The sequence below is a fragment of the Antechinus flavipes genome, chromosome 4 (genome assembly GCF_016432865.1).
Source record: "Antechinus flavipes isolate AdamAnt ecotype Samford, QLD, Australia chromosome 4, AdamAnt_v2, whole genome shotgun sequence".
Classification (NCBI taxonomy): domain Eukaryota; kingdom Metazoa; phylum Chordata; class Mammalia; order Dasyuromorphia; family Dasyuridae; genus Antechinus; species Antechinus flavipes.
In genome coordinates this window covers 41,717,518-41,735,279 of record NC_067401.1, presented here as the reverse complement: position 1 = coordinate 41,735,279, position 17,762 = coordinate 41,717,518, and the positions used below count along the sequence as shown (strand labels likewise).

The window sequence follows — 17,762 nt, the reverse complement described above, 5'->3', positions numbered from 1 at the left end:
AGGAAACCTCATTTTCCTGAGTTCAAATCTGGCTTCAGTCATTTACTAGCTATGTGACCCTGGACAAGTCACTTAACTCCATTTGCCTCAGTTTCCTCATCTGTCAAATGAGCTGGAGAAGGAAATGGCTCCATCATCTCTACCAGTGTATCTTTGCCCAAGAAAACCCCAAATGAGATTATGAAGCATCAAACACCATTGAACAGCAACTTCTTGATGAAATTTTAAAACAATAGGCCTGAGTTTGAGTTCAAATTATTTACTAAGTGTGTGACTTTTTAAAAATAGCTTCATTTTCTGAGCCATGATTATTGCAAAGAATTTAAAAAGGCAATAGAGTGAAAGAAGACCAGGTCTAAGAAAAATCTGAGCTTGAAAATTGGCCTTGCTATTTACTGCTCATGTGATCCTGGGCAAGAAATCTATTTGAATCTCAGTGTTCTTTTTTGTAAAATTAAAAATGTTGAATTAGATGAGTCTTAGAGTTCCTTCTGGGTCTATTATCCTGCTATGCATGAGAAGTGTTTTGTGACCATACAGTATATAAATTTAGCCTGTTATTAGTTTTATTATCATTATTAGAAGAGTGCAGAGAAGGTTTCCATGCATTCGTTACTTAAAATTTCAATTTTATTATTTCAGCTTTATTACTTAGGTTTAAGGCAATATCCTTCCACGGTTTAATGGAAAACTCACTGGACCAAGAGTCAGGAGACCATGTTTCTTGATTCAGTTGGGCCCTAGTTTGTGTGATACTGAACAAGTAACTTGATGCCCTTGGACCACTGATTTCTCAACTCTAAAGTAAGAAGGGCTAAGACTAGAGTCCCAACAGACCCCTTTCAGGGTTAACAATGGATCATTCTATGTTTTCTTTTGTCTGGACTTTCAATTTCATTGATAATGGAAATGTCTCACTAGAAGTTTAATAGTTATCAGGGGCTCAGAGTTATAGTTGATATGTGTCAGAGACTAGACTTGAATCCAATTCTAAAGCCAGCTGTTGACTAAGCCTTAGATCCAGGACAGAATGATTTCTCTCAAAATGCAAATTTCCCTAAGAAGTGATGACACAGCATACTATTTTCAGTTAATAACCTCAAAGTACAGGGGAATGAACATTGAACTAGGAATCCAAAGACCAGAATTCAATTACAAACTCTTCTACTTATGGGTTATTTAATTCTGACCAAGCCACTCTCCAAGGTTCAGTTTCTTTATTCATAACATTTTTACTACTTCTTAGAACAATCTCTGCAAGGCCACTTTCCCAACTTCTCACTCTAATTGTTGGTTTAGTTCCCTGAAAGATGATTATTGATTCTCCTCAAGAATTGATGGAGTTTCTTGTCCTGAAAATCACAAGCCCCCACTGGTGTGCTTCCCATTAATTTTCAGTCACACTTAATTAAGTTAGAAAGAGTACTGACTGAGCAAGCATAGCATGGACAATTGTTATAGAAAAAGTCCTCTCAAAAGTGGGGGTGTACAGAGAGAGGACTATGGGAACTGAGTGTGGGCCACTACATAGCATTTTTACTCTTTCTGTTATTGTTTGCTTGCATTTTTGTTTTACTTCTCAGGTTTCTTCTTTCTAGATCCGATTTTTCTTGTGAAGCAAGATAACTATATAAATATGTATACATAAGTTGGATTTAACATATACTTTAACATATTTAACATGTATGGGTCTACCTGCCATCTAGGGGAGGGGGTGGGGGAAGGAGGGGAAAATTTGGAACAGAAGGTTTTGCAAGGGTCAATGTTGAAAGATTACCCATGCATATATATTGTCGATAAAAAGCTATAATAAAAAATAGGGGTGCACTCTCTCCTTTTCACATATAAAGTCTTAGAGGAGAATGAGCTCATAAGTACAGTAAAATCATAGTGAGGCACAAGTGTAAGAAATCTGAGTGATAAAGGGATCATTTATACTTCTTGATTACTTGAAATATTTTTCTCCCTTAATCTACTCCAAGACCTTCATTTTATAAAAGAAGAAAGGATTGAATGAAGGAAGGGAGGAAACAAGAAAAGAAGGAAGAAAATAAGAAAGGAAACAAGGAAGGAAGAAGGGAAGAAAGAAAATATTCATTTATTCAGTACCTACCAAGTGCTATATAAATTACCTCATTTCACCCTCATGAAAACTCTGGGAGGTAGATATTATTATCCCTATTTTACAATTGAGGAAACTGAGATAAACAGAGGCAAATAACTTGTCCAGAGTCATTCATGCAGTAAAATATTTGAAGCCAGATTTGAATTCAGTTCTTCCTGACTTGGGAGCAGCTAAGAGGATAGAGTCCTGAAGTTAAGAAGACTCATCTTCCTAAATTTAAATCCAACTTCAGACACATAGCTATGTGACATTTAATCCTGTTTGCCTCAGTTTCCTAATCTGTAAAATGACATGAAGAAATAAATGGCAAACCACTTCAGTGTCTTTGCCAAGAAAACCCCAAATGGAGTCGCAAAAAGTTGTACAGAACTGAAATGAGTGGACAATAACTTTCTCTCTCCAGGCCCAGCTATCCACGGCACACCAATTTCCAAAAATTGATACTTAAACACCTGCCTTGCCTAAAGTTAGAAGTATGGTAAATAATAGAACTGAGATTTGAGCTCAAATTATCTAAATAAATGCTTTTTTGATCTGTACCACACAGTGCCTTGGACATAATAGGAATTAATTCGTGTTTTCATATCAATCTGAAAGAAAATCTCTATTTCCCTGCCTTGAGGCCCTGTTCCAAGAGTATGGTGGTAAATATCTATCACCTCTTTAAAAAAAAAAAAGAAAGAAGAAGAAGAAAATATACAAATGACTTTCAAGTTTAATCAGCATTACCACTTTTCTCATTGCTTTCTTAAGTCTAGAAAATCAACAAAACATTAAATAAGCCCTCATTTGTAGCATTTGCCAACTTCCAAGGTATAAATAAATGTTCACACTGAAAATTGAACAATGACTCTAAAGAGCCTGGCTCTAGCACAGCCCTGAGACTATGCTGTTTGACAATTTTATAAAGGAATTAAAGTATTGATAACAGTTTTTTGGTTTTTGTTTTATTAAATAGCACAAAACTAGAAGGGATCCTTTACACAAAGTTCTTGAAGACAATCTAGAGAACAGCCAAATCAAATAAAATTCAATTTTGAAGGGATAAAAGTAAAGATCCATACTTTGGCTAAAAAAACCAAAACCCAACTACATAATAGACATAAAATCAGGAAATGTTCTTGTGAAAAATCTCTGAGGGTTTTAAAAGTCAGGTACTGACTGAGTTTGACTTATTATGTAATTGATGTTTTAGTGAATTATGAGGAACTATAATTATTCACAAAAGAAAGAAAGAAAATGAAAATCTAGTTTCTGTTTAGAAATTATATGCTTATTTAAATTTTCATTTAAGGAAAACCAAAAAAAAAGTGCTCACCTTCCCATCACTTTATATCTATTTTGCTTCTGCTTATCTGTGCATATATTTCGCATCATTTGAATGTCAACTGCTTTACTAGTGTCAACTCCAGTGCCCAGCACAGTGCCTGACAATGTTTGCTGATTGGCTGACCAATCATACCTCCTATTTTATCTGCCAGAATATTCTTGGTATGGCAATTCTCTCCACTGATGCAGATGCAGAAACTTAAAAAGTTAGAGTTGCTAGAAAATTAATTAACAAGTTAAATGATTTATCTGTGGCCCCACATCAGTATGTGGTAGAAGTAAAACTTCTAACGTCCCATTTGGTCCTCTATCACCTATGCCAGTTTGCTTTTCAGGAAGGGCAGGGGAATTCTTTATTAAGTGACTTTTCAGAAGCCTTCATATACAGAAATAGCAACATGTTCCTCACAACAAAGTTGAGGAATAATATTATCCCTATTTTACAGATGAAAAAAACTGAGGCCCAAAGAGGTTAAATGACTTTTCTAAAATTTCACTGCTTGTAATGCTAGAACAATGACTTAAATCCAGTTCTTTCAACATCAAATGCACCACTGTGTCATTCCTATTATGACAGTAAAGATGAAACATAGCACTGGACACAATTGATACATTCATTTATTTCATTTATTCAACAAATGTTTATTATTTGAGTGCCTCTTAAGTATATAGAATTTTGGAGGCTATCAGGATGGATAAAATTCCTTTCTACCCTTAGAAAATTAATAGTCTAGTTGAAAAGGGAAGAGGGAGGGAAGAAAGGAGAGAAGAAAGTAGGAAGGAATGACAAAGAAAAGAAAGAAAGAAAGAAAAAAGAAAGAAAGAAAGAAAGAAAGAAAGAAAGAAAGAAAGAAAGAAAGAAAGAAAGAAAGAAAGGAAGGAAGGAAGGAAGGAAGGAAGGAAGGAAGGAAGGAAGGAAGGAAGGAAGGAAGGAAGAATGGAAGGAAGGAAGAATGGAGGGAAGGAGGAAGGGAGGGAGGGAGGAAGGAAGGAGGAAGGGAAGAATAAAGAAAGAAAAAAGAAGGAAAAGAAAGGAAAAAGAAAAATAATGAAGGAAGAAGGGGAAAAGGGAGAAAGAGAAAAAGAGAGAGAGAATTTGAAGAAAGAGAGAGAGAATTTGCTAAATGAGTTAGGCAAACAGTCTATCTCCTTAATGTAGAGGTTACTATAGGTTATTAAACACTGCTTTTCCCTTTCTAGGAGCAGTTAGCTTTCCCTTTCCTTAGCTGGTGAAGGGTCCTTCTCCTTAGCACTCCAAATGTGGAAAATTGTGGAGAGTTCACCAAAAAGGAAAAGTGAGTGAGAAGATAAGAAATTTAAATGGTCTGTCAACTCTTCTGCACCCACACATTCTTTAACACCTTCAGAGATAACGTATCAAGGCTGCTACACACATACACAGCTGTCAGCCTTGAGGAAGGAGGCTTTAGCAGAAAGATTAAGAGGAGAAAGAAGAGAAAGGAAGGAGTAGAGTGAGACAGTAGGAAGAAAAGTGAGAATATAAAAGTGTGAGAAAGAGAAAAGAAACAAACAGTGAAAAGGAAGAAGAGAGAAGAAAAGAGACAAAATACAAGAGTTCCAGTCTCTTTATGGGGTGCCTTGCATGCTTCTCTATTATATAGACCTTTTCATAGGACATGGGCTACTGACACTCTGGGCTAGTTTACATAATCCAATGGAGTTTGGGATTCCCAGACAAAGACTATCATCATGCAGCTACGTTTCAGATTCTCTTGGGGTACAAGAGTAACCCTGTTGTAAAGAGAATACAATTCTTCTAATTATTACTGTAGCACTAAACTTGTACAATGTTTTTCATCTATGGAAAAGTGGTCATTAACATCATTAACTCTTCAACATAAAACATTTACTTAATAATAAAAAATCAACAATAATTGATATATCACTTACCTAACATAAGAAAATGCCGGAATAATTAATCCATTATGGTCAATCTATAAACCTGGTGTACTCTCTCACCAATGCAATTATCTATAGGAAAAAGTGGGCATCTATATAGAGAAACCTAGCAAGGAATTGCACGAGTGAGGATAATTCAAATGCTCAGGATAAGTTGTGATTCTAATCTTCAGTCCTGGACCTTCCAGGGTTTCTTCGTAAACAATCTATACCAAACAAAGCTACTTCTCCAATAAATGTTCCTTTTTTTTGTTCTATTATCATGACAAGCAGTTCTCATAAGCCAGAGAACTGAAATGCTCCATAGGTTGATCCTCTGGGCAATATAGACCAGCAAACCAACTCGCTGGTTCTATATTATCCAATTGGTTCTCAGTATTTTTTATCTACAAAGCTATTATTATTGTTGTTGTTGTTGTTGTTTGACTTTCATTCTTGAAGAGGACCATGACATCAGGGACATGATGCCATGACATACAAGTAAATTTAGATTTAACTGAGGGAGGGCTGTGCAAGATCACCTGCCTCACTTTCTCTTCCAGAGCCATCTGGGTCCAATGGCCAGAGATAGATCAGGATGACTGGAGCTGGCCCTGGATATGATGGCTTTTTAAAGCTAAGGTCTTCAACAGGTCTCAGTTTGACTGAGACTATACCCATTCAGTGATTGAGTCTAGGTAGCAATTGAGGCAAGTAAAATCCCTTGGGTTGGCTATCTGGGCAATGCAGATGAGCCCAGTTAGCTCTCCACCCTACTCAACTGTTGTTCATTGTCCACTGGGTTTCAAAAATATTCAAGTACTTGAAAAGCCTTCCCTTCTCCTCCCTCCTCTGCCTTCTGCTTCTCCCTTTTAAATCAGAGAGCAGTAGATTTCAAGGAGTATCTCTAAAAGGCTTTATATTATGTTTTCTAACTTGCTTCTTCCATCTTCTCTTCTGCTGGTTTTTCAATATATTCAAAAACATCAAACTGGATTCTCTTGATACTTAGTGACTTGCCTACTTTGTTAGTTATAAAAGCAACAATATTTATTTAATTACATCATAGATTTTAAACAATTATTTGATTTACTACTTTATCAGGTTTAACTTCTCAAACTCTAAAAACAGTTATAAGCAAATTAGCAGAAGGACCACAATGGCCTGTAGTCTCAAGCATTTCTCTGTCTTCAAATATATCCTTTCAGTTCTCTTTTCAGTCTTCCTAGCCATCTATTTAATAGAGAAGTGGTAGGGGTTTTCCCACACTTAAATTATATTAATTTTTTCATAAATAAAAGTACTTTTTCCTATCCTTTTCCCATCCAAATTGCTTGTATATGAGTTAATACTTTACATCTTTCACGTTGATTGATTTTTTTAAGCAAAAGCCTATTTATGCAAAAACTTATTATCAAAGTCCATTCTCTGCCTCTAGTAGTCACCAGATATCTAATATGTGAAGGGGAATAATATTTTATCAGAAGAAAGAGAGTGGGAAAAGGAAGTAATATTGGATAAAAAAAGAAAATCAAGGGAAGGAAAACTCTGGCAGAGAGGTGATGGATTCAAATTGCAAAATAAGACAAGTGCTTTTGAACATAATTAGTGCCGGAATATGTTTTGCTTAACTACTCATATTTGTTATAAATACTTTGTTTTTCTTTCCTTTTTAATTGTTCATTTTTAAAAAATGTTTCCCAATTACATTTTGCTCTGGTTTGGTCTATACTGAGAAATGTTATGACCATCATGTGGTCTGCAGGCCATATCTCTGCTTCACAGCATTCTTTTTTAGAAAGTATATATATATATAATGAAATTAAGGGATTGTGTTCTATAATTACTCTTTTTTTAAAGATAGTAGAAAGGGAGATTAAAAGAGAGATGCTGGATTAATTAAAAGATTTTTTTTTAATTATCCGGAAGTCATCAGTCACTAATCTCCCATCCTCTACAAGTTTCTCAGTGCTCAGTCTGACATTTCTTATGAGTTCCTCAGAAAAAAAAAATAAAAAGAATTCCTGCTAAAGGATGTGATACTTGGCTTGGCTGCCAAGAAACCTTATTTCTAACTCACTTAAGATTTCAGAAATACCGCCTAGAATAAACGAGAAATATTTATACAATGGAATGTCTTAGAATTCCAGAAAGGAAGTTATTAAGGATGATTCTCCATCAGAAAAGAGGAAAGATGATTGAAGGAAAGCTGTGGGGGTAGGGAAGATTCTTGTTGGTCCTAAAAGCAGGAAATAAGAAAGACCTTTCATCTTTGATTCTCTGGCTTGCACCCAGATGCAGTCAAAAGGAGCCCCAAATTGCTACCATCTGACAGCTGCTCAAATGTGAAAAGGTTTAGAGACAGGTGTTGTTGATCATATTGCTCCTCTTCAGGAGGGTTGTTCCTCAATCTTCGCTGAGATACTAGACACACGTGGAAGTCTTTTGATTACAGTATTTCCTCTACTCATCCTACCACCACTGTGGTTTTGTGTCATTATTTTTCACCTGGACTACTGCTTCCCTAATCCAGTCTCTCTCTTCTCCAGTATATTTTTGACAATATATCCCAAATGGATATTCCCAAAATGCAGATTTAATCATGTCACTCTCTTGCTCAAAAAGCTTCCATGGCTCCCCATTATCTTTAGAATAAATTTAAACACCTGTGTCTAGTATTTTAAGCTCTTCACAATTTGGCTCTAGTCCATCTTTCCATAATTACACAGGCCCTCATATATATTGTGCCTCACCTAATTTAGTTTTCTTGCTGCTGTTTCTTGTTCATAATCTTCCATCTCTTAAATCCATGCTTTGCATAAGTCATTTCTGCAGGTGAAATCCTTTGCCTTCTCTTCTCTGCATTTACATCCCTCCTACCACATGCCAGGTACTGTGCTTTACAAATATTATTTTGTTTAAGACTCACAATTTAATGAGGTAGGTAATGTTATCATCCTCATTTTACAATTAAGGAATATAAGATAAACAAAGGTTAAACAAAGCTAGGAAATGTCTGAGGCAGGATTTATATCCATTCTGCCCCCTAGCTGCCTCTTGGAATTCTTGACTCTCTTTAAGACTCAACTCAAGTATCAAGGAATCTTTCCTGAGAGCCTCATAATTAGTTCCATCTCCCTTACCCCCATTAAAGTATATTTACTTTGCATATGTTCTGTATTTAATTATCTGTGAACATGTAGTATCAAGCAGATTTTTGGTTCCTTGAGGACAGAAATTGTTTTGGTTCTTTCTATGTATCTGCAAGGTTTAGCACATAGTAGGGAAGAGACTGGACCTGTGAATTCACTGAGTTAGGGAATTCCGAAGTGAGAAAACTCTAGGAACAACACAAATCAATACCTTTTATGCCATTTATAACCTTAACAAATTGGCTGGAGCACAAAGTATTTAGGGGACTTGCTTAGTCACATAACCAGTGTGTGTAGCAGGTAACATCTGCCCCCCTGCCCTGCCCCCAGCCGATCTTCCAGGCTTCAAGATTAATTCTGTGTATTGCACCATGGCTTTTTCTATCCAGAGCATCGGAGCCACTTAATAAATACTTTGATTGGTTGTTTAATGGTTGATTAGGCACCATGCTAAGTGCTGAAGATCCAAAGACGAAAATTAAAATTTTGAGACCATTTTCTGACAGAATTCCTGAAACTATGGAATTGATCAACTTCTTATCTTTTCTTCCATGATGATAAATCATAGTTTGATGATATCTAATCACAAATTGAAATTTGTTTGATTTTATGTTTTTAATTTATTATAAACAAATTCAGATGGCTTGTAGGACCCCTTTTTTGGAGAACTTATATCCTACTGGAGAAAATGAATATGTACAAAAATAAGTAGACATAAAATATATACTTGGTAGTTTTAGGCAGAGTTGAGTAGTAGAGCACTAGCCTGGGCACATTAGCAAAAGCTTTAAACAAAATAAAAGCCGTGTGAGGACTGCAAAGATACTTGTCTGGAATTCTCAAAATGAAGCTGGGGTAGAATGTGGGATAGAGTTAGAGGAACTCTTCCTATGTACAATGAGTGTGAAGCTAGGAGTTATTTATTGAATTTCTTTGGTATTGTTCCTTGGGGAGCTGGCCCTGTACTTTGAATAGAGCCAGAAATAAGATACAGGTTTCTTATTTCCTAGTCCAGTGTTCCTCCATACATTAATCTGTGTTGTCCCTTTGTGTAGCCTGTACTTCCAAAGGAAACAATTTCAAGCAGTGCCAGGATTAGTATGTACCCAATGCCTGAGTCACTCCTTCCATTCCACATACTACAATGCAGTTTTTGGTAATCTCCTTCCCCCACCTCACCTCAAAATGGAGGACCAATCACAGCCTTCAATGATGTATCCGACATTTTAAGTCTCAGAATTAATATATACAAACAAGCACCTCACATCTTGTAAGGTTACCCAAAGGAAGGTTCTCTAGTTGCTTCATGATAATTAATGTCTTTTATTGAAAACTTGCTATGTGCCATAGAGGAGGATCTACAAGATGTCTAGTATTGTGTGAGTCCAATGGAGGAAACATTAAAAATATAAGATATGTTCTTTCTCTTATAAAAGCTTTAAATAGAGTTTTCTGTCTTCCCAAGAAGATGATAAGTTCCTTAGAAAAAGGAGCTTTTATCTTTTTTATCTCCCAATATTGGACATTTTATTGGACACAATATTGGACAGTTATTGAATGAATGAATGAAAAGTCCCATATGTAAAAGTCCCATTAAAGCTTCTAGATAATTATGGAGAGAATAATATTCTCCTTTTCTGGTTGAGAAGAAACTTTATTTCCTGTTGTTATTTCCCCCAGGGCAAGACACATCAGTTCTTAGATTTCCAGTTGAGAAAGGTTTAGATTTAGTACCTACAATCCATATGAATAGAAAAACACTCCTTATACTGGGATAGGGAGTAGTACTATGGCTGGTTTTGCCTACTCACTACTCAAGTAGTTTGGGAGCCCTTTTAATTTTGTTTAATTCTATAAGCATTCACTGATTATTCTCTGAGACTATAAAGAAGACACAATTGCTCTTTGAAAAGAAATTTCAATCTAGCTGGAGAGATAGAATATAGATATGAATGAAACAGTTATATAATAATATGAAATAATGTTAGCACAGCAAGGAAGGCAATACAGCTGAATGATGGGGGATAGAGATCATATCTCAATATTGGAAAGAAAGAACTTTAGAGATCATCTAGTCAAACCACATTATTTTATATAGGAGGAAACTAAGTTCCAAAGATGTTTTTTTTTTTTTAAATATCCAAGGTCATATCAGAAATAAGCAACACAATTGGCATTCAAACTCAGGTTCTACAACTGGAAGTCTACAACATATATTATTTCACACTATCTTGAAAAATATATGTGTTTTTCTCCCATTTTAACAGAACTAGATTCTGATATTGAGAGTATAAGGAGAAGCCAACTTGTTTGAAGGTCACTCAACAAGTCAGTAGAGGAACCGGTCTGAGGATCCAGTACTTAAGGTGCCTCCATGAAAATTCTGAGTCCAAGAGGTAAAGAATCCACTAACTTTTCTTCTGCTTCAAAGAGCTAGTCACTTGGCAGAATGGTTATCATTGAAGATCTCATCTAAGTTTGCCAAAATTAGATTATAAATCCACTTGATAATAACTACATCTAAATTTATATCCTGCCACAGGTTCTCAATGATATCTGGAAGATTTCTGGTCCTCTATAAAATTTATTATTCATAGGAATATTAACAATGACAGTAATGAACTAGGACATTGTTGTGCCTACTAACTAAAAGGCAGGATTCTGTGTGGAAGACAAGTTCACTGCGGATCTCCAAATAAGAGGATTCATTCATTCATTCAACAAACATTTATTGGGTATCTGTTATATACCAGGGACTATGATAAGTGTTTGGAGCATAGAAAAGCAAAAAGAAAAATGCCCCTGCCAATAGAAAGCTTATATTATATTGGGAGGAAACAACTTCATTCACAAAAACTAAGTACAAAATGAATAGTGAATCGCTATAAGGCAATTTCATCCATTCATTATTCATCCATTCGGGATTCTATGAGGCAGAGGTGAGAAAAGAATACAGAAAGGAAGGGAATGCTGTGTTAAGACATAGAGAAAAGAAATTTTCTGTCATGTCTAAGGACTAGCAAATGAGCCAATTGGGCCACAATATAGAGTTCATGAAAGAGAATAATGTGAAATAAGTCTGGACAAGTAGGCTTGACATGGATGATCAAGGGTACAGTTTGTATTGTACCCCCAAAACAAGAGAGAGGCATGGGAATTTCATGAACTACGCTCTGACATAGTCATGATATATGTTTTTAACAATATAAATGTGGTAGCCATGTGGAAGATTGATCGGCGTGTGAAGACACCTTAGGTGAGCAGACTAATTGGGAGGTTACTGAAATCATCCAAGCAAGAAATGATAACAGTCTTGAACTCTATTGGCGGTGCTGATGTGAGAGAACAGAACTGGACAGATACGAGATGTATCATGGGAGTAGAAGCTACAAGACTTGACAACTGATTAGGTAGGATCAGTCAGGAACAACGCAGAGTTAAGAATGGCTCCAAGATTGTAAATCGGAGTGACTGAAAGGATGATGGTGTTCTTGATAGAAATAGGAAAACTAGGAAGAAGGTAGGGATTGGGAAGGAGAGATGGTGAATTCTGTTTTGGATATTGAGAAGTTAAGATGTTTTACAGCATGTCTACTTGGTGATGTAGAACGGGAGTTCAGAATAGAATCTGAGAATTCTTGGGTATTATGGGAGGAACTGGATATATAGATCTGTGTCATCTGCACAGAGATAAGAATTGTGGGAGCTGGTGAGGTCACCAAAAGAGAAAGTGTCAAAAAAGAAGAGGAAAAGACCTCTTTTCTTATGATCCTCTATCATCAAAGGAGACAAAAAAGCATCTAGACAAATTGGAGGAAAACCAGGAAAGACCAGTGTTGTGGAAACACAGGGGGAAGTGTCTAGAATGAAAGGATGGTTGACAATATAAAGATTAAGAAGGATGAGGACTGAGAGAGAGGCACTGGATTTGGCAATTAAGAGATCACTGATGGAGACTGAGATTTTTTGATACAGTAAATGCAAAATTTTGTTTTGTTTAATTATACATGCTTATAATTAGAGCTTTGTTTTTCTTGGTTTCTCAAGGGGAGAGGTCAATAAGAAGGAGAGAAGGAGAATCTTCATTTAAAAATAAAATTTGATTTAAAAAGTAACACTGGAAAGTTCAGTTTCTATTACCATAGTGCCTAAAGACAATCGCACATACACAGTAATCCTGTGACATGAAAAAGCTTTATAATAAAGCTTCAAGCATATTTATAATTGTTTCACTGCATATCTATCAAGTTTACTTTAATGTTTTTCTTTTTATCTCTGATTTACTTTTCTTTCAAAACAGAGAAACAGAGAATAATTATGCAAATACCTGAGTTTGGTCCACAGCCATGCCCACCAACCTTCATTGACTATTGTGCATCTCATTCCCATTCACTAAACAACAGTGATTGACCTAGGGTTACACAGCAATTAATAACAAAGTCAATTGGACTCACACTCTGCTCATGTCTTCCATCTTTCAGAAATTCTTGGCTTAGAATCAAAGAAGCTTTAAGGAAGGTTGCTGCTACATATGTGTTTATGAGATAAAGACTAGAAAAGGCAGATAATTTAGAAATGAACACAAGATTGTACTTTCATTTAAGGCAGAGATTCTTTAAAAAAAGGATCCATGAAGAGATTTCAGAGAGTCTGTGAAGTAACCATTGTATCTTCTATTTAACCCATTTACTAACAATTGGGCCACCTTCCCCATTATTTCCCCAACCAAAACTTGTATTCTATCACTAAACTCATCCAGCATATTAATAGATGATTTTTCATCTTATCTTCTGGGAGGCCAGACCTCCACCTCAAAACCATGTTGTGTATTTTTAACCCTGCCTTTCCAGGTCCCCTAAAAGCTTTCCTTCATTAAAATATAAGATCTTTGAGGGCAGGAACTGTTTTGCCAACTTGCTTTTGCAGTTTGCAGTTTGCACAGTATCTGGGACATAATAAAGATTTAATAAATGCACTATCTGGATATCTGCCTGATTACCTGTTTTCTTTCCATCCTCCTTTTCCTTCCTTCCTTCCTTCATTCCATCCTTCCATCCACTCTTTGCCTTCTTTCCATCCTTCCATTCTTCTTTTCCTTCCTTCTTCTTTCCTTCCTTCCTTCATCCATCTTTCCATCCTTCCTTTCTTTCCTTCCTTCATTTCATCCTTGCATCCTTTCTTCCTTCTTTCTGTTCCCTCCTTCCTTCCTTCATTCTTTCCCTCTCTCTTTCCTTCCTTCCTTCCTGTTTATCCTAACAAAGTTAACCATTTATTTAATAGGAAAATTTATTCTGCATAGAGCTTAAGTAGAGTCAGAATAACTAGGGTCTTGCCATTCTGTTAGCCTCTATACCCCATTAGCAGGAGTAAGTCTTCAAAATGAAAAGCTGGCAGATAGTGGACTTCCTTCCCTCAGGTGTCACACTTCAGGGGAGTTCTTCTAGGCCAATTCTGCTCCCATCTGTGGCCTCCTAGTATCCTTTAAAAAAGTCAATGTCTTCTGGTCTCTTTGCAACAGAATTTTTCTTACTAAGTTGATTTGAGGGTGTTTCATGCCTCTTGATCTAGCCAGGTTTTATGAAATATAGGCCACTATCAATAGTCACTTTGATGGCTTTCATACCAAGGGAAATACTATTCTAAGTTTATTGCCCAGAATGTAAGAGAGAGGGGAATATGCAGTTACAGTGGGCAAATATATGAGTAATTATGGTACTTTGTGAGACCAGTGGGTATGATTCTTGTGTTTGTGCCCATTGAATGAATGGCCAACAAAGTCATATGAATAATTTACATTCTTTAACTGTTTTTACTAATCTCCTATTAGACTTAGAGTATTTCCTTTTTAGCTCATGCCTTTTTTGGCTCACCAGTTATATGTACTTTTCACAGTATTAACTAAAGTTGTATTCCCTAATAGTGAGGATTCTCAGATTCCTCCACCTATATGATCATTTGGTTAGAATTCATACATAGAAAATCGTTTCCCTTTTTTGCCACTTAAGTTGGGTGGTGTTTACTTTCCTTTCTAGGTTCCATGCATGACTAAATAGCAGGCTGTAGCATTCTAATAATGTCCAAATCTGTACAAGAACAAAAGGTAGAAACTATGGTGCATAAGGAGTCCCTTCCGGGCTATAATGTACATCACTAGTTTCTCTTGAGTCCTTTAAGTCCCAATTGGCCAACTTCCTGTTCAATAAAGTCTGAAATTCCTCATCTCTATCTCTCTAAAGCCCTGGCTTTCTCTAAGACTCAATTCATGTGCCATCACCTGAATCTGGCATCCATGGATAGATTTTAGAGAATCTATGAAGTTAGATGAGGAAAAACATTCCATTTTTATTTTTCTCTATTTGAGGGTTAGCACTGAGGGCAAAAATCATTGAGTTAGCAAAGAGGGTATCAGCTATTATTCTGAGAAGATTTCACCAGATTGCCAGAGGGGTCCATCAAAATGTTGCCTTTTCTTATGGGAGGAAGCCCTTCCTGATCTCCTAATTGCTACAATCTCTCTCTCTCTCTCTCTCTCTTTTTTTTTTTTTACTTTTAGCATAGGGCCTGGGCACATAATAGGCACTTAATAAATATTTGTTGACCATTACATAGATCATAAGGAAATAGTTGTAACAGCTCCCTTCTTAATTCTCAATCTTTATTGGTATTTCTACATAGGTGGATGCAGGAGTAGAACTAGCCTTATCTGGAAATAAAATAAGTACTTTTCTACATAGAATGATTTTAATGGTCAAGTCAATAGGATCTGGGTGAAAATTCCCCCCCAGATGTTCAGTATCTGAGTGACGCTGAGCAAAGTCATTTAACCAATGAGCTCCCAGCTATTCATCCTTAAAATGGGAATTATATTAGCACTAACCTCACAGGATTGCTATTTGCAAGTCTTAAAATGGGGTCTAACCATGAACTATGACTATTATGAAACCCAAATGCAGCCCCAGCTTTCTGACTCCCAGCTTAAAAAGCTACTGACTCATTCTCCCAGAAGAAATTGCCTAGAAGGAAATAGTCCATTCTCCATATAGCACCTACTGCTTGGACTTCCGCAATGGGAAAGCCTTGACAATGAGATCTCAAAACAGCCTGGGGAGAAACAAAGAGAATTTAGTAACTAGAATTGTCTTCAGATTTTCCTGTAAAGGTAGATAGCACACCATGAGGTCAGTTTCTTTTGCCCATTATTTACTATTGGAGGAGAAATGATTGACTCATAAAGGAACCTAGGCTGTCATTCACCAGAACCCTGCTGCTTCTGATAATGGGCAGGAAGTTTCCTTCCTGAGGAGGGTGAAACTTTCCAGGAAAATTAAACATCTTTCTTCTTGGCAAAATTTGTGTCACAGGTGAAACAGATGAGTGTTGGACATCCCACCACCATCTACACACAGAGACTGAAGAGAAAGCCCCTTCAAATTCTTTTCTGGGAATCTTTTTGGGGGACAAATGATCCTGGGACCTAGGGCTGGATCTCCTCTACACAAAAAAACAAATCTGGAAGTGTACCATTCTCTTTTCTGATTGATTCCTGTAGAGAGGCCCATCTTGAATCTCGGATATTGCTTCCATTGGCTCACTGGAGTATTTTGGTTGTAATACAGTCACGAAGAGATTAGGATGCCCCTTCCCCATTCTCCTACCTTGCCATTGCTTTGGGCTTTTCATCAGTAACGTTGTCTAGCCTAGTATGACTATTCAGGACTGTATAATTTAAATGCTGGCATACTGAGGGCTGGCAATCTAATCCCCGATTCTTTGAGATGGCCAATTTTAAGGACAAAAATATCCATCTCCCCAATGCCAAGGCCAGGCTCTAGACAGGGGCACAGAAACAGACACATTCATATTGCATAAAGCCCCCCACCCAGCCCAGCCGTGGCTGCCCCCATCTACTTCATAGGCATCCTGGGAATGTTAATCAGACTAAGTGACCATGCTCTTAACTGTCACCTGTCACCCTTTCCCCCTCCTATGTATAGCAATGTGATCCCCAGAGCTAAAAAGAGAAGAAAAACCCCAAAGCAATACTTCTTCCTCCAGCCACCTAGATCTACCACTCTATTCATAGCTACTGCTTGGCTACAGCCAAGAACTGCCAGTATGGAACTCATGGTCTTGTGTTTGCTGCTAGTACTCAAGTTTTTAAACAGAATGGGAGGGAGTAGAGTCAGTGTGCAGAGACCTGCTCTGCTCCAGGAAAAAGTAGGTTGAAAATAGCAGATGCGGAATGGCATCAAGCTTTTTGCATACTTAATTTTTGTTTTGTTCCACAATAAGCCCTCCAAATCTTCTACCAGTCTAATCTGACAAATTTTATCTGACATTGAGCATTGCATACTCTGGTGCTCACTGGCTGTGTGAGCCTGGACAGCCTCAGTTGTGACGCCTGTAAAATAAAATGGTTAAATTATGTAACCTTTAATTTCTCTTTCTGTTCTAACATTTTGTGCATCTATGCGCCTCTAAGGAGGGTTATACAGAAAAAGAAAATTTTAGAACATCAGTGCTGGAAAGAACTTGAGAGGTCATTTTATCCAACAGCTTTCATTTTAAATATCAAAGGATCTAGAGCTACAAAGACATTGAAAACCTTCTAGTCCAAGTGTTCCCCATACAGATAAAGAAATCAAGACTTATCTCCTTGAAACAGGAAGATCTGGTGAATTCTCCAAAGTCCCACAGGTAACAGAATATAAAACTAAGATGCAAATCTAGGACCTTGATTTTGAGGTGCCAAACACCTAGCCCACAGCACACCTAAGGGCTGCCCAACCAGAGTCAATGAATTGGGAAATATTTAACAAAATAAAAATTCAAAAAAAACAAAAACTCAAAACAAAAAAAAAAGTTAACAGGTGGTTTCCTAAGTCAATATGCAGCCTACAGGGACCCTTATGTACAATTCAGTGACCCCCTTTTCTGCATGAGTTTTGATAGTACTGCCCTACACCATAAATTACCCTTCTATGAGGGGACTAAAATTTAGAACATTTAAATAACTTGCCCGCCATCATACAGCCAACAAAAGGCAAAGTATGGTGAATATGCCAGGATGGAACCCAAAGAGCCCAATTGCATCATTTTTTCCTTTGTGCATTCTTTGACCACCTTTATTAGTCTGCTTTGCTACTAATTACTGAGTTCAGAGAAGGGAAAAAATACATAGAAATAAGCTCCAAACTAGCCCCACTGTTTCCAGGAAGTCTTTGGTATAACTTGTTTAGTGTGATCCTCAAATATAT

At 36.8% G+C, this 17,762-nt stretch overlaps 1 protein-coding gene across 2 annotated transcripts in view; it reads right to left on the bottom strand.

Annotated features, from left to right (window-relative positions):
* GJA5 (gap junction protein alpha 5) overlaps positions 1–17,762 on the bottom strand; it is a 35,131-nt gene that overhangs the window by 12,942 nt on the left and 4,427 nt on the right. The window lies entirely within an intron of this gene.